We start from the raw sequence: 22168 nt of genomic DNA, 5'->3' as shown, positions 1-22168 counted from the left end.
ATAGAGTAGCATGTCACCATTTTTATTATACCTTGATATACGTAACAAAAGCTTACTATTCTTGCAGAATATTTCCATAGTGATTTTTAAAAGAATGGTCTTTCCTAATTTGAAAAAGACTAACTGCAAACACCAAAAAGGTAAGCTATTCTCATTTTTTAAAAAATCTCACATATGACATAGTGGCAGAAGATTCAATATTAAGGAGACATTTTTGGTGGTGCCTTATAAATTAAATAAAAATGGCAGCAGCTGCTTTTCCCAAGGATGATCTAGCCCTGGACAATCACTAGATATTATGTAGACAGATGTTTTAAATAAAATAAGTATTTAGATTGCTAGATACCTTGCTAGATATGAAGGCAATTATAGGATGTCTTTGTTAAATTACATTTTTCATTTTTGTGAGGGAAAAAAAGAATTGTCCTGGAAACAGTACTGACAGGAAATGATCCTATATCTAAAACAGCTGGAGACTGTAACTAATATAAATTTACTTGAAAATAAAAATGCTGTGTGCCTCTGGAGACATGCAGTAACATGCCATAAAAACAGATGAGAATATAAAAGTATTTAAAAGGAGAGAAAACACATTTTATCTAGATATTATACTGAGATGTGATTCACTGATAAATGAGAAATATTTGAAGATGAAGAAAAGAAAGAAAATCAGAAGTCATTTAAAAACTTAGATATTTTATTTAAAGTCATATTTGTAGGAAATATAAAAATAATTTTCTAGGGAAAACGCTTTGCTTTTCAATATATTGGTTATTAATTAATTTACTAAAGTCATAATAAAAATGTAAAGGCAGATAACACTGTTTAATTAGGAAATTCTAATGAAAGCAGAGGATGCTTACCATGAGTAAGGCAAGGACCCCAAATGCTGAATAAGAACATTGGAGTAAATCTCAAAGCCGTGTATAAGAGCCTCCATAAAAAAACTCTCACTACCTTTGTCCATGATCCCCATCCCTACTCTTGTTAGCTGTTGAACTAGAAAGATATCTGATGTACTAATACATATCAAATATTCACAGGCATTAACATTAACAGAGTACCCATCTCTAAGTTCATGAATTTCAATATTCTTCACTTAAAGATTGAAATACATTGATCTACAAGATAATTTTAAGAAAGGCTAATGGATGGAAATCTGTTTTCACAGCAGCGGTGAGGAGAGCCTGCAGACCCCCAAGTCTTGAGTGTCCACCTCCCTCATCTCCACCTAAGACTCATCCTGGCCCTGTTCCCAGGGGTCTGGGTATCAGGCAGGAGGAAATCACGTGAAGCTGGGTTTCCTTTGGGGCCCCAATTTGCACAGCCAGAAAAGACCTCAGAGCCCCAGAAGTTAGCTTATCTTGTCAACAGGGAAGGAGACCCAACAGGAGGAAAGTAGTATGAGGAGAATAAAGGCAAGTGGAAGAGCAAGGGAAAAAAGCAAGTGTGTATGATGAATGTGAAGAATGGTTATTACAAACCCAAAATGGAATGTTCTTAAATAAAATCTTGACTTAAAATTCTTTCGTAGGCTGAAGTTGTAATATGCTTAAAAGTGAAACTCTAGAACCCAAACTAAACTCAAAACATATTTGTTATAGACTAAATATTTGTGTCCCCCCACCCCAAATTCATATGTTGAAACCTAACCCTCAATGTGCTGGTGTTAGGAGGTGGGGCCTTTGGTAGGTGATTAAGTCATGAGGGTGGAGTCCTCATGAATTGGATTAGTGTCCTTATAAAAGAAACCCCAGAGAGCTCTCTCGCCCTTCTGACATGTGAGCACACAGTGAACCAGGAAGCGGGCCCTCACCAGACCCTGAATCTGCCAGCGTCTTGATCTTGGACTTTCCAGCCTCCAAAACTGTGAGAAATAAATTTCTGATGTTTAGAAGCCACCCAGTCTATGGCATTCTGTTACAGAAGTCCGAACAGACTAAGACAATATCCAATAATTCTTCCCTCCTTTCTACAAGTTCACCAAGTATTAAAAAGAGCTACTGGGGCTATTTTCTGGTAAATCTGTGACAGAGCCACACACTCACATGCACACACACACACACACATACACACACACCTGCACAAAACTTTGCAACAGTAACTCCCATGCATTTATATCATCTTCATTACTACATAGATTGATCACCACTGCTGCTTACAGCTTATAAAGGTGGGCTTGTTGCTTAGTTGTTTCTGAAAATACTCACTAGCTTATTGCTATTATATCTGGAAGAGACAGAAAAAAATACAAATACACATTTTATTTCCTCTTCGAAGGCTTGATTCCTACCCATCAGGCATACCGCTGCTCTAAGTAAGGGATAAATTAAGCAAAATTATATCCTCCTTCTTTCTCCTCACTTTTGCTTAACTCTTTTTCTGATCATTATATTAGGACCAGAGTGAAAAAAATGAACTATTGCTATCTCCTAAGCCAAAAGACTAGTTATAAAAAGAATTCCTAAACATTGCTCTGTCCACGGCTGACAAATTACAACAGACTGCTCCATTATTATTTTATATTTCCATTATTCTGTATTTCCCCCTTATCGATAATACAATAGTAGATATCAGATATTATGCTCAAAATCTATTTAAAGGAAAGATCTGACCTAGCCTCAACCAGTGTGGTGCAGACATATTTTCCCTTGGGTATCAGAGTCTTCAGGGGCCTGCTGTTTCTGGCCTTTGCTGTCTGTCATTCCTTCCAAGCTGCTCTCACCCTCGCCCACACATTCCAGCTATACTAGGCTTCTTTCAATTCCTTGAATGAACACTAGCTCCTTCCCATGCTATCCCCTCTCCCTAGAATTTTCCTCCTTCCTTCTTCATATGGCTATCATCTTCATATCCTTTAGTTCTGTTTAAATATTACTTCCTTCGCTGATCATGTCACTGAAGATAGGTATCTCCTATTATTCTCTTTCTCAGGTCGTATTTATTTTCTTCCTAAATTTATTATATCTTTCAATTATAGTTATTGGACTAAATGTTTTTTTTTTTTTTTTGCTTATTTACACACTTGCTTTTTCTGATCCATATCCCAGTGAAATGTAAATTCCACAAGGGCAGAGACCTTATCTTTCCTCTTCATAATTGTATCCTCAATGTCAGAAAATTGTGTGCTGATTGAATGAATGAATGAATAAATGAATGGGTTGTTGAGTGAAGGCTCATGAACAATCCTTCAAGGAAGCTTAAAGGAGAGGCGATGTCCTGGTAGAAAGCAGAGTTCCTTGGCCAGTGCTGCAAACACCTCAGGTTGCCAATCTGAGTGGTAAGATATAATGGTGGCATTTAAAGACTTCCTGAGCTGTGGCAGGATGAATATCCTTAAAATGGATGCTTTGACCAAAGTCTCCTGAGATTCCTTCAGTTTAAAATAGATTGGGATTGTCTAAGAATTGCAAACAAGAAAACTTGTGGGGGCAACGAAGCCTCTATGTTACACATTTTAATTTAAAGTGATGATGCTTAATTTTAGCAGGTCTTATGATACTTTAACCCTGAGATAAAATACTTAGTTGAACTAAGAGAGAAAAAAAAGTATCACTACTTAAGATGACTATTACCACAAAATTGCTAAGTAAAAAGAAAAAATAAGGCATTTCACTTGCTTTTTAAAAGAGAAACTGTAGTTCATCTGAGGTTGATATGAGGAAGCTCTATAGAAAAGAAATGTCAGTTTAAAATATGGAAGGAAATAACAGAATTAGAAAATTGGCATTTCACAATCCCCAAAGAAATCATTGATTCCAACAAGAATTATCAATGGATTCTAAAACCATTAAGCAAAGCTTTGATGGAGAACTAAATATTCACATGATGTCAAAACACTGTCCTACAGATTACCTGCTAATTATAAGGAAAATCTGATGTCTATGAAGAAGATATTTAGCTTTCACCACTTCAGCATCACAGAGAGTGGACAACACAACTTGATGAGATGCCATATGAAGCATACATGCCAAAACCATTTAACCTGAATCCAAGGAAGCCTCTGGACCAAATTTACAGGTTATAGGAAATAGGGGCTAGGGGGAAAAGTTACAAGACACCATGAGGAAGCAATCAGACAAATCTAGAACATAAAACATTTCACAAAATGATTCACCTGTTCCTTCAAATTGGTATTTAAAGGCTTCTGGGACTTCAATTTGAGTGGAGTTTTTTTTCCAGTTTTATTGAGAAATAATTGACTTCCATCACAGTATAAGTTTAAGGAGTATAACATGATGATTTGATTTACATACATACTGTGAAACGATTATTGCAATAGGTTCAGCCAACATCCATCATCTCATATAGATACAATAAAAATAAAAGAAAGAAGAAAAGAAAAAAGAAAAAAAACCTTTCCTTGTGATGAGAACTCTCAGGAGTCACTCTCATAACAACTTCTCTATATATCTTACAGCCGTATTAACTACAGTCATCATGTTGTACATTATATCCCGAGTTCTTATTTATCTTATAACTGAAAATTTGTACCTTTTGGGCCACCTTCCTCCAATTCCCCCTCCCCCCACCCTTTGCCTCTGGAACCACATGTCTGATCTCTTTTTTTATGAGTTTTTTTTTTTTTTATTACACATATAAGTAAGATAATACAGTATTTGTCTTTCTCTCTCTGACTTATTTCCCTTAGCATAATGCCTTTAATGTCCATCTATTTTGTCACAAATGGTAGAATATCCACATTTTTATGGCTGAGTAATATTCTATTTTGTAGAACTTCTTTATCCATTCATCCATTGATGGACACTTAGGTTGTTTCCATGTCCTGACTATTGTAAATAATGCTGCTGTGAACATGGGCGTGCAGGTACCTTTTCAAGTTGGTGTTTTCATTTCCTCTGGATATATTCCCAGAAGTGGAATTGCTAGATCATATGATAGTTATATATTTAACTTTTTGAGGCTCCTCCACACTGTTCTCCATAGTGGCTGTACCAATTTACAATCCCACCAACAGGGCACAGGGGTTCCCTTTTCTCCACATCCACGCCAGCATTTGTTATCTTGTCTTTTTGATGGCAATTCTAACAGGTGTAAGATGATATCTCATTGTGGTTTTAATTTGCATTTCTCTAATAAATGACTAGTGATGTTGACCATCTTTTCATGTACCTGCTGGCCTTTCATATATCATCTTAGGAAAAATGTCTGTCAGGGCTTTGCCCAGTTTTTAATTAGGTTTTTTGTGGTTGGTCTTTCTTTTCTTTTTTGCTGTTGAGTTGTATAAGTTCTTTATATATTTTAGATATTAACCCTTTATCATATATATGGTTTTCAAATATTTTTGTGGAGTTCTGAAATAGAAAGAAACATGTTGAAATAAAAGACGACGGTGAGGAGCAAAGTCATTTTATATCAGCGTTAAATGCGCTGCTGTCCTTAATGTGTTACTTTGAAGCTTGAGAACCATCCCTAAGAGAGAACTGTATTTTTCTAATGATAAACATCTTGCTTTTAGTCAGAATCCCATACACATAGTGAAACTTCCCACTATTTTGTTGGATATTTAAAAAGAAATATAAGATTTTATATTTTATATAATTAGAATTTTTTCATAGTTCCATCCCAAATAATCTATTCTTCTATGAAACAAATATTGATTTTGTCCTGTTACTTGAACCAGTATGCAAATTAATAGGTTTATTACATGTGGTAAACCTGGGTTTACTATCTCTCACCTATATCAGTTCACTATTCACTGGGTATCTGGATAAATGCTTAAAACGTCATTGAGAATAATGTTGTGCTCAATCAGGAATCACTTGCTAATAGGATATTGATACTCTGATAATACATTTATACTTTCATGGTTATGTGATTTCACATACATTTCTTCATTTGGCAATGATAACAATCTTGCGCCGTGCTCAGGTAGATCAGGTATTATTATCCCCACTGAAGAGATGCAGATGCCAGAGATCAAATAAATTAGATTGTCCAAAATCACATAGCTACCGAGAGGAAGAGCCAGGGGTTTCTGGCTCTAAGTCTAGTGTTTCTTCTACTAACCATCCCAGGTATCCTCTCTAGCCAGCAGTCCTGCAATCATGATTTCCAATCCCTAACCAGTCTCTGACTAAGGCAACTAAAACAGCTGGGGTGTGGCACAAAGGTACCTTGCGTAAGGTATGCACATCAGTCAATTTCGGCAAGGCTCAGTGTAACTTGTCCTGTGATTCTTGGACTCAGTCAAAACTCTCTGCTCCTTTACCTCCAGAAATGATACTGATTATGCAACTTTAGTGGCTGTGCACCACTGCAGTGCCCGCACACTCCGATTACCTGGCCCTGGTACAGCTCCCCTCTCAACCACCTTGTCATTCCTTCCCTTCACACACCCTGCATATTGTGAGCAATGCAGCCTCACTGCAAGGAATTTTTCTTGCCAATTTTGATGACTGATCCCCAACTAGTAACAAGCTGTTATCATTATCATGATGTATTGATATGAAGGGTTCAGAGGGGTCCTGTGATAACTTAGAAATTTAGGGCCAGGGTTGCACCACATGTTGAGCTCTTGACTTTCCTACATTCATTTTGTCCCCCTGCTATTCCTTTTTGGAGACATTATCCCTGTTCCCTTCTGACCTCTTGCTCCCTGCTGGTCACGGATCCCCTGGCACCTACTCAGACTTCTCTTCCTTTCCCAACACATGGAGGCTTGCACATACCAACACCGGCTTCATGGAGCAATTAAGGCCTTATCTGGTAACCTATGAGATAATCTGTCCTAGTCTTGTAGCATCAGTGGCCTTTGCCTCCCCCAATTCTAGTTATCGGTCCCCTAGGGCATGTTGTCCTCACTGTTCTATTCTGTAGAAAATAATAAGTTCTCCGGATGAAACGTCAGTCTCCCTATGGTGAGTCTTTTATTATTTTTTTTAACATCTTTATTGGAGTATAATTGCTTTACAATGGTGTGTTATTTTCTGCTTTATAACAAAGTGAATCAGCTATACTTATACATACATCGCCATATCCCCTCCCTCTTGAGGCTCCCTCCTGCCCTCCCTATTCCACCCGTCTAGGTGGTCACAAAGCACCAAGCTGATCGCCCTGTGCTATGTGGCTGCTTCCCATTAGCTATCTATTTTACATTTGGTAGTGTATATATGTCCATTCCACTCTCTCACTTCGTCCCAGCTTACCCTTCCCCTCCCCGTGTCCTCAAGTCCATTCTCTACGTCTGTGTCTTTATTCCTGTCCTGCCCCTAGGTTCTTCAGAACCTTTTTTTTTTTTTTTAGATTCCATATATATGTGTTAGCATACGGTATTTGTTTTTCTCTTTCTGACTTACTTCACTCTGTATGACAGTCTCTAGGTCCATCCACCTCATTACAAACAACTCAGTTTCGTTTCTTTTTATGGCCGAGTAAACCTAATTAGGTTGCTTCCGTGTCCTGGCTATTGTAAATAGAGTTGCAATGAACATTGTGGTACATGACTCTTTTTGAATTATGGTTTTCTCAGGGTATATGCCCAGTAGTGGGATTGCTGGGTCGTATGGTAGTGCTATTTTTAGTTTTTTAAGGAACCTCCATACTGTTCTCCATAGTGGCTGTATCAATTTACATTCCCACCAACAGTGCAAGAGGGTTTCCTTTTCTCCACACCTTCTCGAGCATTTATTGTTTTATGGTGAGTCTTAAAAGCTAGGAATTATGAAAAGTTAGGTGATCCTTGTGAGAAAGTGGGAGAGTGAGCATTGAGACATAGACAGTCAAGGACAAATGGCTAGAGTGAAAAAAAAAAAAAAAAAAGAAGAAATACAGTGACAGAAATAGCCCAAAAGCCTTTTTATATTTCATGTAGGTTCTAGAAAAATCATGAGATAGTAAATTAAGAAAGATGTATGGTGAATTGAGTCATTAAATAGTTCACCTTCCTCACTCCAGTTTAATTAGTGTTTCCATATTCTCTGTGAACACGTAACCTTTCCATATACCCTCAAAATCGTATGTTTTAAATATTATTCACAAGATGGTGATGAATCAACTATCTTCCTAAAGTGGATTCCAGGTTCATGTAAGCCTCACTGACACCTCTAAAAAGTTTGTTCTTATTTAGCACTTGAGGAAAAGCAAGTTAATTTTCTATAATCATTTTTTTCCCTGTAAGCTTTTTACCAGGCGCTAAAATCACTTATTTTCAGAATTCCCTCAAACCCCTGGGCTGGAAGGTAGTGTTCCAGCCAACTCCTTTCTCCCACCACCAAAACACTGACATTTCTTTCCAGGCTTTTTGAGTGATCGCCTCACAATTAGGAAAACCCCAGTACACCCTTCAGGTTGTCACTTCCTACCAGATGTTTTCCAGCTGTTCCCAATGTCTTTCTGCTAATGCTCTGCCATCTGCCACCTTAATGGTGCCACAATGGAGATTAGATGCTTTGGTGACTTTACTCTTAGACTTGTAAAGACCTGGCCCATTGTCTCATCATGAGAAATCTGATCTGCATAGTTGTCACATTTCTCCAAATAGTTGTTGTATTTATCTCAGCTGCTAACTAACCAACATTGAGCCAATTGTGACACGAAGTATGTAAGCACTCACTATCACCTCTAAGCCTGTAACACTCTTCATTAATGGACACATTCACTTCTCATTTCCAGCAATCATATGTCCTGCCATCAAGACGACACCTGACATCTTCTTGCCCAAAAAGTACTATTATTTTTTCCTTAAAAATTTTTTTTAAATCAGCAGGATGGTAAGCAGTTACGTGTCTTTTTGTCACCTTTCTGGTTATACCTTACACATGGAAATCTTATGCTCATTTGATATTCTCCACAGCTGAATGAAGACAAATCCTGGTCCTCTGAGATCGACAGTCAGTTAGAGTCAAAGTCTGCCAAGGAACAGCAGTAACTGGTGCTTATTTCCAGAGCCTGTAAATCAGTGTGGGATCTATTTGTGTATACTTCTTGAGGAGATTACTGCTACCTTCAATTATGTAGAGTAATGGAAACTATTTTTCTGAAACCATGATTATACTAGATGTCAAAAAGGTTAGCACCATTAGCTCATAATCCTTTTCCAAGACCCAGTGGGAATGGTTGTTACTGGGACTCCAGCAAACATAACACTAAGTTTCGGAGAAATGACATGCATACTAATTACAATGTACCTGTCTACAGGCATCTATCTATATTTTTAATTCATTAATTTAAAATTTGGGCCCACTACAAGATAACATGTTCTCTTCCAAGATAAAACAAGCCCTCTATGGCTCTCTTAAACTTATAGTTTATTTAAAGTATTCAATATTTGTGCTTATGGGGTCGCAAGCCAGATCTGCATGCAAAATGGTCAGATTATAAACCTGGGACTAAAAGAGGGTGTTCACATCATCCCTGCCAGCGTAAACACAAGTCCTCTGATCTCATAACACTGACTATTTTATATTGAACAAGAAGCCTCTTCCCCATTTCAGCTCATATTTAACTGAAATTAACAAAGCCATCGATCTTTTATTTGACAAAGCAGTAAGATCCCAAACAGCAACTTCATGCTTTACCTGAAGCAGTCATAAATGTAGCAACAGTGCAATTGTCTGGCTGAAAGTTAAAAATTCACTCATTTCCACTTCAGTCAATAAAGGTATTTAGTTGTTTTGCAAACACTTAAAGAGTATCTTCAACTTAGAAAACATCCTAGCATCTTATCAGCTGTGCTGGGCCTTGTAAGGGATGGAGATAAGGCCTTTAAGGAGCTTCTAGTTAGCAAAAGACACAGATTGTAACAGGTAATTATAATGCAAGGCAGAATGGCATAAAAAAAATAAGAGCAACAAAAAGGAGCTAATAGTACATTGGAAATACGTGGAAGAGATGGTATTTCCACTGGGTCTTAGTGGATGAACAGAATTTTGACCAGCAGACAAGAAATAAATAGTTAGGCTAAAAAGAGCCTTCAGAAATGAACTTACCAAACTCCACTGTACTTCATATAATCACTGATATTTTGCACCCCTAAGAGTGTTATTTAAGTTTTCAATGCAGTTAATTGAAACCCTACTAGATGCAAATCAAAAGTTTCAGCCTTAATTGAGATATTTTGAAAACTGAACCCACTGCTTCAGGCAGGTGCTACATGAGATTCCATTAATATAGGTAATTAACATTAGCCTCTGCTTTAATTAACATGCACACTTTAATTAGCAAAGCATTAACCAACATTAAAAAATCTGATCTTCGTGCATCACAAAAAACTGCAAAGTTATGACTACTATGTTATTTTTCTCCAAGGCTGTAAATCACAAAACAGCAATCACTTTTGAAGTACACACCAAATTTAAAATATTAAACAGGGAGATATATACAATATGAGTGAAAACCCTATCAAAATGAAAAAGAATGTTCTTTAGAAAATATAGAGCCAACAGCATTCACATTTTAAACATGAATTACATTATAATCTTTCAATGATCATTTGGAGGGCAGAAGACTTTGACTTAAAAGAATCCCATAGACTGTTATCTTCCTTATATGAAATAAACAAATGACTATTAATAGAGTTAACAATGTGACTACCTCCTAACCTCTTCTTATCCTTTCCAGGGACCAAAGAAAGCATCAGGTGTAATGTCATTTAATACCTAAGGTTTCAAACTAGCAAAAATTTCATTTTTAAAACAACCTATCTTGCCTTGTTTTATCTTAAAGAGCCACATGCATTGGAATAGTTCTTTACTGTCAACCTACCATGTACTGAACCACCAATAATTACTTACTAAGAACGTATTTTTGTTAAACACAAAATTGACTTTCATGTTATTTCTTTACTATGATCAAGTAGATGTGCCAATTTTCAAGTACTATTAATATTTTGTTAATATTCTACATTACCTATTTTTTTTATCATTTTAATGAAAACAGCTTCATCTTTATATGGAATAAACGGTACCCATGTGACACACCACTGTATTCTTTTGTCCCAAGACATACTAAAATTATAGTAAAAACATTACAAGCCTTTTAAAACCCACATTTACAGAAAAAGCAATCATATCCTGATTAAGCATTAAGAAAAACATTCATAATATTGCACAAAATTAAAATAACTAAGTCCCCACTGATTTCCTACTGTGTGTAAGGCAGTATTTTAGACAGAAAAACCCAAGTGACCATGACAAAAGTGTCCCTCATGAGCTTACATTCAAATCTGAAACTGAAAATACCAGAAATCACAGCCATTGTGGTAAAAGTTGGTGCAATGAGAGAAAAAGCAGCGGCCTCCACTATTAGATTTGTAGGCTCATCTGCTGTCTTAAGCAGTTACTAACGTTGAAATTGCTTGTTCCCAGTGACTTCAGAGAGAGTTGGGTCTGTTCCCACCATCGGCCACTTCACCACAGCCTACCACACAGTGTCAGCAGATGTCAGTATTTTTACCCTTCACTCTCTGAGCTCCTTTTCAGCTGGCAAATTGGGCAGTGAATGTTTCTTGGGTTTGCAAAGCTGTTCTCCAAGCTGTTACAGTGAATTCCTTGCCCCATTCTCCTATGGCAAATCAGGGTCTGGGCTCCCGGGAGACCATGCAGGAGCCGGGCGTCCTCCCTGGGATCAGTGCTGAGGGCAGTGCCTGGAAACAGGTGCAAGGGCACCTCTCAATTCTGTTTAAGTGAATTTGAAAAGCCTTTATCAAATTCTTCCTCTGTTCTGGAGATTATGACAAAATTCCTTATATAGGGTGGCCATATATCAGTATTACCTATACTCTTCCCATTAAATTCACTTGGGCTTTCATGCAGGAAAGGTACACAAGCAGGAGAGACATAAGCACAGAACCCTGATTTAGAAATGTGTGACAGATCTTCACAAACATCCCTCCTGGTTTTAAGTTCCGAGGTCTTTCCTAGAGAAGTCCTCCAGTGTTCCAAGAGTGGACCCGTTGCATCCAGCACTGCGCCATTTGTTTAACTGCATATAAACATTTAAGACAAAGGCCTAACAGTGAAAATTCACTCTCCACTGAACTGATTCTTTCTCCTCCTCACTCTGAAGTAATGTTTCTTAGACCACCAGCTTCAAAATCAGCCTGTGGGCTCACTAAAATGCAGATTCTGAGGCCCAGTTAGGAGGAAATGAATCCTAGTTTCTGGGGGTGGGTCATTTTTAACCAGCACATCCAGGTAATGCTTACTCAGAGTAAATCTGGAGAACCTCTGAGAGAGAGAAACCACAGTCCCCTACTTATCATATTATAGGAGATGGTCCTGAAAATAAGCAAAATAGTCCATATCTAGTTGCGTAACTTCCATATAGATTAATATGGAAGAAAAAAATAAGTTTTTAGGGGCAAAATTTGTTAAAATTGAGTCACTTTTGACAACTTACAAAATTTGATGGGCAGATAATAAAAGTCACATAAAAATAGAAATATTTATGTTCACTTTGAATATATTTTTATAGTCATCTTTGCTGTAGATATAGATATTGCTTCATAAACACATTTTAAGCATGGAGTTTTCAAATACATTTCTTAAAAAAAAAAATCAAAGTTAGCTCCACGCTACTTTTATTACATTTACTTCAGCAATAGATGGCTGAATCTTTATCATGTTTCATATCAACCAACTCCTCATGATTTTCACAGAAATAATTAAAAGAGGTTTATCTTGAGAGAAACAGACTAATCTTAAAAGAGATAGATTTAACATACATTGACTTTCTTTAGATTTCTGATTATATTCCGGAGGACATGATCACCACAAATCTGGGAAAATAGGTTCAACTCACCCTCCTAGACAAAAAGGTTAGGAGGGCAGAAAAGGTTTTCCCCATTTTGACCCTAATCTCCTTTTTCAGTCTTATCTCCCGTTACCTTCTACACAATCTTCTTCCCCAGACCATTTGTCTATTCATCATGGCTCCTAACTAGAAGCTTTCTACTCCTGAGTCTTTGCAAGCAACATTTCTCCTCCATGAAACACTTTCTTTAGTCTTCTCTCTCACTTAGATAAAACCAAAAAGTCCTCTGGGACTTCCCTGGCGGTCCAGTGGTTAAGACTTCACCTTCCAATGCAGGGGGTGCGGTTTTGATCCCTGTTCAGGGAGCTAAGATTCCACATGCCTCGTGGCCAGAAAACCAAAACATAAAGCAGAAGCAGCATTGTAACAAATTTAATAAAGACTTTAAAAATGGTCCACATCAAAAAAATCTTAAAAAAAAAGTCCTCGAAGGGCCAACACTAACACCTCCCCAATTCCAAATCTTGTGCCTCTATTCTTCCACTATGTATCACTGGCCACCCTGCACTGGTAAAGATCTATTTGCTCAGGTGTGTAAGTCTTCTTTTCCGAATTAAGTCACAATCTTCTTATAGTCAAGGAATCTCCCAAAGCATTTAGAACCTTGCCTCACACATCAGAGTTACCTGAAAGCTTGATATCAACATTTTAAAAGATTGAGTCCTGGAAATGTAATGTACAACATGATGGCTACGGTTAACAATACTGTACTGTATATTTGAAAGTTGCTAAAGGAGTAGATCTTTAACAATCTTATCACAAAGAAAAAAACCTTTGTAACCATGTAAGGTGATCGATGTTAACTAATATTATTGTGGCAATCATTTTGCAATATGTACATATATGAAAACATTATGTTGTACATCTTAAACTTATACAATTTTGTATGTCAATTATATCTGAATAAATCTAGAAAAATAAAGAATACCTTAAAATCAAATAAATGAATAATAAAAAGATTTACTAAAAGATACAATAATAAATTATTCAAATATGGTATAGGGTTTATCCTTTAGTTTGAGTTATAGTTAACATTTTTCACCCAAAATCCACATGAGAACCAGATACAGATTCACATAGGTCACAGATGTCACCAAGGTAGAAGAATAATAACAGAATGTTAGTGACTAGGTAAGTACTGAGGTGAAAGAAGTTAAATTAGCAGCATCATAGGCTGGTACAGTTGGAGTTGACTTCAACTTTTTTTTTTATTTTTTTTAATTTATTTATTTATTTATTTATTTATTTATGGCCGTGTTGGGTCTTCGTTTCTGTGCGAGGGCTTTCTCTAATTGCGGCAAGTGGGGACCACTCTTCATCGCAGTGCATGGGCCTCTCACTATCGCGGCCTCTCTTGTTGCGGAGCACAGGCTCCAGAAGCACAGGCTCAGTAGTTGTGGCTCACGGGCCCAGTTGCTCCGCGGCATGTGGGATCTTCCCAGACCAGGGCTCGAACCCGTGTCCCCTGCATTGGCAGCCAGATTCTCAACCACTGCGCCACCAGGGAAGCCCCAACTTTTTTATAATACTCAATTTCTGAAAAATAGTTTCAGAATAATAGCTACTATTGAGGACAACTACACAAAAGTGTAAAAGCACTTTACTATCTACCCCTAACTCTGAACAATAATAATGATATGTTTATTGTGTTGGGGAGGAAAATCTTTCCCTTTTCTCTTTCTAGGTTCTTTGGTTGGCCTAATAATTAAATTGACATAAGACAGATTAACAGGAGGAAAACAAATTTAATTATGTACATACAGGAGCCCCACAAAGACATGAGACTCAAAGGTAGTCAGGCATTGAGGCTTAAATACCATCCTGAGCTAAGGAGAAGGGGGTAGGGTCTTGGGGCTTCAAAGGGGAGGAAGACAATTCACAGGAAGATGAGATCAAATGTTTGGTAAACAAATGTTTACCATGCCATGCAGACAAGTCTTTCTGATATAAAAAGTTATCTCTGGTAATAGCTGGCTTCCTGGTACTGGCCTCCTTCTAAATTCTTTCAGGCAGATAAAGGAGAAGAAGTTTTTTCTGAGTCTGTTGGGTCTTAATGACATTCTGCTCAAAACAATCCACATGCCAAAGTGGCACACTGGGGTGGCATATTCTGCTCTCCCACAGTTGCGATCTGTAGTATCTTACTGAGTAGAAGGTATACAGATATACAGTTGTATACAATCCTCAAAGTGTCAACTCTATCTACCATTCCTTAAAAGTAACCCAGAAATATCAATATTGTCTAAAGTAGAGATAAGTGAAAGACAAACAGTAAAGACACTGAAAATACAAAGTGTGATTACTTCTGACATCCATCCATCCACATGGCATAAATTAACATAGCAGCATCACTCTGGCTTTTAAAACTATATATTACTTTGTATTTATCCCCCACATATTTCTGAATGATAGACAATTACTTTAGGGAACAATTTTTAGTTTTACTGACTATTTTTCTTTTTTTCCTTTCCTTTCTCTCTCTTTCTTCTTCTCTCCCATCTTTTCCCTTTCCTCTCAAAAATGAAAATATATGAATGAATAGGCATTACCATTGAATTGAACAGTATCATCAGGGTAGAAGGTAATTGATGAGAAAAGAAAGGGTGATAATAAAGGATCTCACCCAATTATAACTGAAACAGGAGGGAAGGGAGCAGGGTACAACCTTTAAAAGAATGACATAGACATAAGACATGACAAAAACTGGTTAGAACCACCTAGGTCCAAGATGGCGGAAGATTTGACTTCCAGTGGACCTTGAGCCTCATTATACACTCATTGTAATACATTAGCATGCTAAGTGACATACCCACCAGCGCCATGACAGTTCCAAGGCCAACCATCAAAGATCAAAAAGTGGGTGGTGGCCCAATTCCTGGAAATCTCCACCCCTTCCCCAAAATAGTTGGAATAATCCTCCCACTCATTAGCCTATGAAATTACCCAGTCCATAAAAACTAATCATCCCATATTTCAGGGTCTCTCGCCTTCTGAGATGGCCCACACTCTGTCTGTGGAGTGTGTTTCCCTCTAAATAAATCCACTTCTTACTCAGCACTTTGTCTCTCACTGAATTCTTTCTGTCCCTAGGCATCAAGAACCTGAGCTTCATTAAGTCCTAAGACCAGCTGTGTGATCTCAAAAGACCGTGGGTTCAAGTCCCAATCTGAGTAGCTTGGTTTCATAACCACTAACTCTCTCTCTCTCTCCCTTCCTCCCTCTCTCTCCCTTTCTCTCTCCTAAGAGAATGAATAACATCATTCAGATAAAGAGTATGTGTTTCTGTGGCAAAACATGGCAGAATCAGTGGGATACTCTGTCCCTTCAAGGAATTTGTAGGGATCTCCTAAAAATCAAGAAGAATCATAGGTGAATATTTTACAATATATAAAATGAATTGAAACTTGAATTCTGTCCTTAATTGAACATTAAAATTAAGCTTTATGGTAAAACCATAGTGATTTTTATGCATACCAATTTATAAAATATTTTATTACAAAAATGGACTTTATATCTTAATTCAAATTAAAGTATTCCGATAAAACTCATTTTCTGATGAGATAGAAATCTGACAGTTAATTGTTTCTTAATCTGCTGCATATTCACGCTTTTCCTGATAGTTACTTCTATTTCGATACTCAATTTTACCCATTGATACAGTATTTCTGTTGATGAATTTTTCTGAATTCAACTCTTTTTAAAAAATAAATTTATTTATTTATTTATTTACTTATTTATTTATTTATTTTTGGCTGAGTTGGGTCTATGTTGCTGCACACTGGCTTTCTCTAGCTGCAGTGAGCGGGGCTACTCTTCATTGCAGTGCACAGACTTCTCATTGTGGTGGCTTCTCTTGTTGCGGAGCACAGGCTCTAGGCTTGTGCAGGCTTCAGTAGTTGTGGCTCATGGGCTCTAGAGCACAGGCTCAGTAGTTGTGGCGTATGGGCTTAGTTGCTCCGTGGCATGTGGGATCTTCCTGGACCAGGGTTCAAACCTGTGTCCCCTGCATTGGCAGGTGGATTCTTAACCACTGTGCCACCAGGGAAGCCCTGAATTCAACTCTCAGTTTGCGTTTTCATCATCAAAATATTTTACAACCAAAATTTAAGTAATAAATAAGAGTGAAGCTGCAAATCCTACATATGTTATTTTGTTAATTTATAGAAGTCCTTAGAATATGATACTTTTGTATCCTTTTTTATTGTATAAAAATAGCTACTTAATAATATTTCTGTGTACAAGGTATCTTCCTAAAATACTATAGTGTGATATGTCTCACTCTTAAGTAATAAGCCCACAAAATCGTGTGTTTTGTTTTGATTTAATTGGTTTGTTGCATTTGTGATTGGGTTCTTCCTAATTCACTTTCTCATAGAGGAGAAAATTCTCATTTTAGTCAAAGCCATTTCATTCCATGATAGAACATCCCCTAGGGGAGCCCTTAGGGTATGAAAAATATGCTCTAGGACAGTGTCAGGAAAACAGACCCAGAATGTCAGTGGTGCAGGCTTCAGAGTCCAACTTTTGTGAAACTAGAGTTTGTAATGGCCTCGCAAAGTCCCCCAGCCACTTGCAAATGACATACCAATATTAAATTGAGCATGACGTTATTTAAAAGAGGAAATTACACAGCAGATATATAGCTGCTAAAAATTATAGGCATTTTATAGGGAAAAATCTGATTTTTAATAATGGTCTGAAATAATGACTTTAAGTTTGAGCAATCAGTAAGAGTTTAAGGTACAATGGTTTCCAATTAGACTTGTGCACATGGCAGAAGAACCCAAATGGCCCAAGACATGGGTCTTCTAATTTGTTACTATGAGTCTGCACAGGTTTTTAATGGTCAGAAACCTGTAAGTTGCCACTCATTCAACTTGCATGAACTTGAAATGATAGAAATCAATTCTTTCATTTTTCTGTTGAACATATCATGACCATAAACAAAAAAATGAGGCAATCTTTCATTTGCTCTTGTTTTGCTAACACAGAGACCAGAAAGAGCAGATGAACAAATACACACCTGTTACTGCCTACTCAACAATTTCATTATGTTCTTAAAGATAAATATCATCATTCCCATTACATAGATGAGGAAATTGATACACAAGCCATATTTATAGATTAACAAAAGAAAGAGGAGCGGAAAAAAAAGGCCAAACATGGTACTTACATTTTCATGGTAGAATACCTGAATTGAGGCCAAACACGTACCATGTAGCATTTAGAAGTCAGAATAGATCACCGGTATGTCCTTAAAAGGCAAACTACTCTAAGTTATGTTGGGCTTCTTGCACAGTACACAGCTAAGCTGCCTCAGGATGAACTACCGCAGAGTAAACTGCTTATACTTGTTTGCATTGCACACGACTTTAACATTTACGGAGTTTCATTTGAGAAAAGAAGAATGAGACACCAATAATAAGTAATCTTTTTAAACTCTAACTCTGAAATTTATGGCTATGAGACAAACTCAGATCTACAAAACTAAAATAAAATCCCAAACCCTAGATAATTAGTTCAGCATCTATGTTAAAGTAAGAGAGAACAAGAGCCCCTCTTAAGGTCTATTTTTATTTTATTTTTTATTTTTGGCTGTGTTGGGTCTTCGTTTCTGTGCGAGGGCTTTCTCTAGTTGTGGCAAGCGGGGGCCACTCTTCATCGCGGTGCGCGGGCCTCTCATTATTGCGGCCTCTCTTGTTGTGGAGCACAGGCTCCAGACGCGCAGGCTCAGTAGTTGTGGCTCACGGGCCTAGTTGCTCCGCGGCATGTGGGATCCCCCCAGACCAGGGCCCGAACCCGTGTCCCCTGCATTGGCAGGCAGACTCTCAACCACTGCGCCACCAGGGAAGCCCAGGTCTATTTTTAAAAGTGATCTATATACAATGTGAGCCCTGTGTGCTGCTTAGAGAAACCCTGTGTCTCCATCAAAGACCAGGAAGTTTTCTCTACAACACATTTTCTGCCTTCTCTCCATTTGTTAAACCAGCTGAAAATCATTTACCAAACCATTCTGCAAAACTAGCTTAGTGACCAACCAGCTCTTACCTTTTTATATCATTCTTATGAAATCCAGGTCACTTCAGAAAGGTGTTGTGGGCTTCCCTGGTGGTGCAGTGGTTAAGAATCCGCCTGCCAATGCAGGGGACATGCGTTTGATCCCTGGTCCAGGAAGATCCCACAGGCCGTGGAGCAACTAAGCCCGTGCGCCACAACTACTGAGCCTGTGCTCTAGAGCTCCCAAGCCACAACTACTGAGCCCGCGAGTCACAACTACTGAAGCCCGTGCGCCTAGAGCCCATGCTCCGCAACAAGAGAAGCCACTGCAATGAGAAGCCCGTGCACCGCAAGGAAGAGTACCCCTGCTCACTGCAACCAGAGAAAAGCCCGTGCACAGCAACAAAGACCCAATGCAGCCAAAAATAAATAAATAACTCCCTTTACAAAGGTGTTGTATAAAATTCACCATAAATTATTTAAAGTGATTTGTTTACTACTGCATATTCTGTATTTGTATCCTAAATTTTCAGACTGCTAAAACATATTTAATTCATAGTTATAAAAAAGCAGAAGTAATGCCTGACTTGCAGTAAGAAAAAAAAACAAATATCTCTTTAACTTTGTAAGTGATAAGCACAAAATAAAAATAAAATTACACTGGAATCTATTGTCGCCTTTCAGTTACTGTCTTAGAAATATACAGATATTTGTAGAAATTTAATGAAAACTTTTCAGCACAATTAAATGTAAAATAAGTTTTAACATGCATTTCTCCTGCCAATTGGCATATGTAATAGAAAAATGGTACAGAATAGGTTAAACAGTCTAAAAGGATTTTAACCTTAAATTTGGCAGAAGTTAAATGGCTGTGACATTGGGTTCTTCTGCTTTATTCCAGCTAGTAATCCACCCTCAAAGTTCCTGTCAGGTAAATGACCTTGTATTTCATTAACTGATAATTAAATGGATTTATTCCACTAACGGTTTTAATTAAAATGCTAGAAATATTGATTACCCCTCTCATCCTTATTCCCCCAGATGAAAAAAAGGTTTTAGGAATGTTTATTTAGAGAAGACAGAGAATTAAATTAGATTGAATCTCTATGAGACCCAAAGACTGGTTCTTTCATTTCTGCTGCTCAAGCAGAAAAAGGTTTCAATTTTTTGATGTTTGATTAATTATTTTGAAATCCATTTATGCTTACCTTGGTGTTTAATTAAAAATGTCATTTTTAGCATAATTAAATTGGCTATCTGTGGAAGACTAACTTCAAACTTATATTTTAAAAATGCAATGCCTTTTTTTTTGGTAAAAGAAACTTTTTAGTTATTCGCTTTTTTTGGTAGAGATACTGCCTCATGAATGAAAAACTAAGGAGAGCTGGAGCTTAATTGGATTTCCTACATTTGAATATTAGGCCACATATGCTTATGACTAGTCTAGGTTTATTTGGCTGTGCTCTTTAATCCATTAGTGATTCATTCATTCTAACAAATACAGAGTATGCTCTTCCAAATGTGCTGGATTTCACAGTGTTTACACTGACAAAATGTACCTCATAAAAGCTGTCTTCAGCATGCTTGGGTGCTTTTCTACAGCACTGATTCAAGTACGTTAAGATACAGTTTCTACTGTCAGTTCTGTCAAAGCACATCCAGGCAACTGGAAACCGTTTTTGCTAAACATCAGATCTGATAATGACAAAGTGGGAAGCGTAATAAACAGGAAAGGAAGGCCCAATCCTTCTTGCTTAAGGCACTTGACCAAAAGGAAATGTACTCCCATCTGTTCCTCAAAAAGGCAATTCTAAAAATGATCACCATTATTATTTATGAAACAGTGCTAAACAACTAATTTCTACATAGGTGAATAGTAATTCATAAGAAAACCACAATCAAAGAAGTAACTAATGGAAACCAAATCTTACTCAAGACTGAGATATTTTGTTGTAGCTTTTAAACCCAAACCAGCTCAAATCAACATATTTTCTAAAATGTCTGCCTTTTAAACAACTCTTCCTAAATTCTCCCTTAGCTAAGTTTGGGCCTTAATGCATAGTCCTGGCTTGCTGAAGTCACAGAAATGAGAACACATGCAATTCTCATGTTCATGACTGCTGAAGCTTCAAGAACTGAAGTAGCCATTTGCATTATTTTAAATGGAAAGGCAGTAAACGGAGAAATAGTAATCTAAAGACTCTAGACGAATTCCCATTTTGGCGCACTTTCATAGATCACTATTTGGGTGTTTTTTTTAAATTTATTTTATAGCTTACAGGTATATCTTCTCAGGGCATACTTGCATAGTTTCTCTTCTGATGGAAAAAGGCAAGTATAGTCATACTGATAATATAATTCTTTGAATTCTTCAATTAATTCCAGAAGGGCTTTTGAATATGTTTGTGCTCTGAATAAAAAGGCATATTTCATAGAGCTGGGCAGAGTAGATGGTGGTGGCTAATGCTCCACTGACATGAAGTTCAGAGCTTCAATTGCTAAAAAGGATAGTAACTTTTAGCACTCATCTACCTAAATTATACTAGTGGTGCCAACATCTATCAGCTAGATTTGGGCAGTCTAATTTAGACTGTGTGGATTTTCTCAAAGATTGTTACAAGTCATTGATAGATCTTCATTCTGTCTTATTATCAGAACAAAATCTTGGCTAAAGCTTTTACCAGACAGCTTCATTCAACTTACTGAATGGGAGAAAATATTTGCAAATGATACGACAGGTTAGGGGTTAATATCCAACATATATAAATAGCTCATACAACTCAACGTCAAAAAACCAAACAACCCGATTAAAAAATGGGCAGAAGAACTGAATAGACATTTTTCCAAAGAGGAAATGCAGACGGCCAACAAGCACATGAAAATATGCTCAACATTGCTAATCATCAGGGAAATGCAAATCAAAACCACAAAGAGATATCACCCCACACCTGTGAGAATGGCTATCATCAAAAAGAACACAAATAACAAGTGTTGGCGTGGATTTGGAGAAAAGGGAACCCTCATACACTATTGGTAGGAATGTAAATTGGTGCAGCCACTGTGGAAAACAGTAGGAGGTTTCTGAAAAAACTAAAAATAGAACTACCATATGGCCCAGCAATTCCACTCCTGGCTATTTATCTGAAAAACACAAAAACACTAATTCAAAAAGATACATGCACCCTAATGTTCATAGCAGCATTATTTACAATAGCCAAGACATGGAAGCAACCTAAGTGTCCATCAACAGATGAATGGATAAAGAAGATGTGGTATATATACAATGGAACACTACTCAGCCATAAAAAAGAATGAAGTTTTGCCATTTGCAGCAACATGGATGGACTTGGAGTGCATTATGTGAGGTGAAATAAATCAGATAGAGAAAGATAAATAC

General features: G+C 37.3%; 1 protein-coding gene across 8 annotated transcripts in view; it reads right to left on the bottom strand.

Annotated features, from left to right (window-relative positions):
- The window catches only part of AKAP6 (A-kinase anchoring protein 6), a 583878-nt gene that overhangs the window by 149534 nt on the left and 412176 nt on the right, over positions 1–22168 (bottom strand). The gene's annotated exons all lie outside the window — the stretch shown is intronic.

The sequence above is a fragment of the Balaenoptera acutorostrata genome, chromosome 3 (assembly GCF_949987535.1).
Source record: "Balaenoptera acutorostrata chromosome 3, mBalAcu1.1, whole genome shotgun sequence".
Taxonomy (NCBI): Eukaryota; Metazoa; Chordata; class Mammalia; order Artiodactyla; family Balaenopteridae; genus Balaenoptera; species Balaenoptera acutorostrata.
The sequence above is the reverse complement of the archived record's forward strand: the minus strand, read 5'-3'. Positions and strand labels throughout refer to the sequence as shown.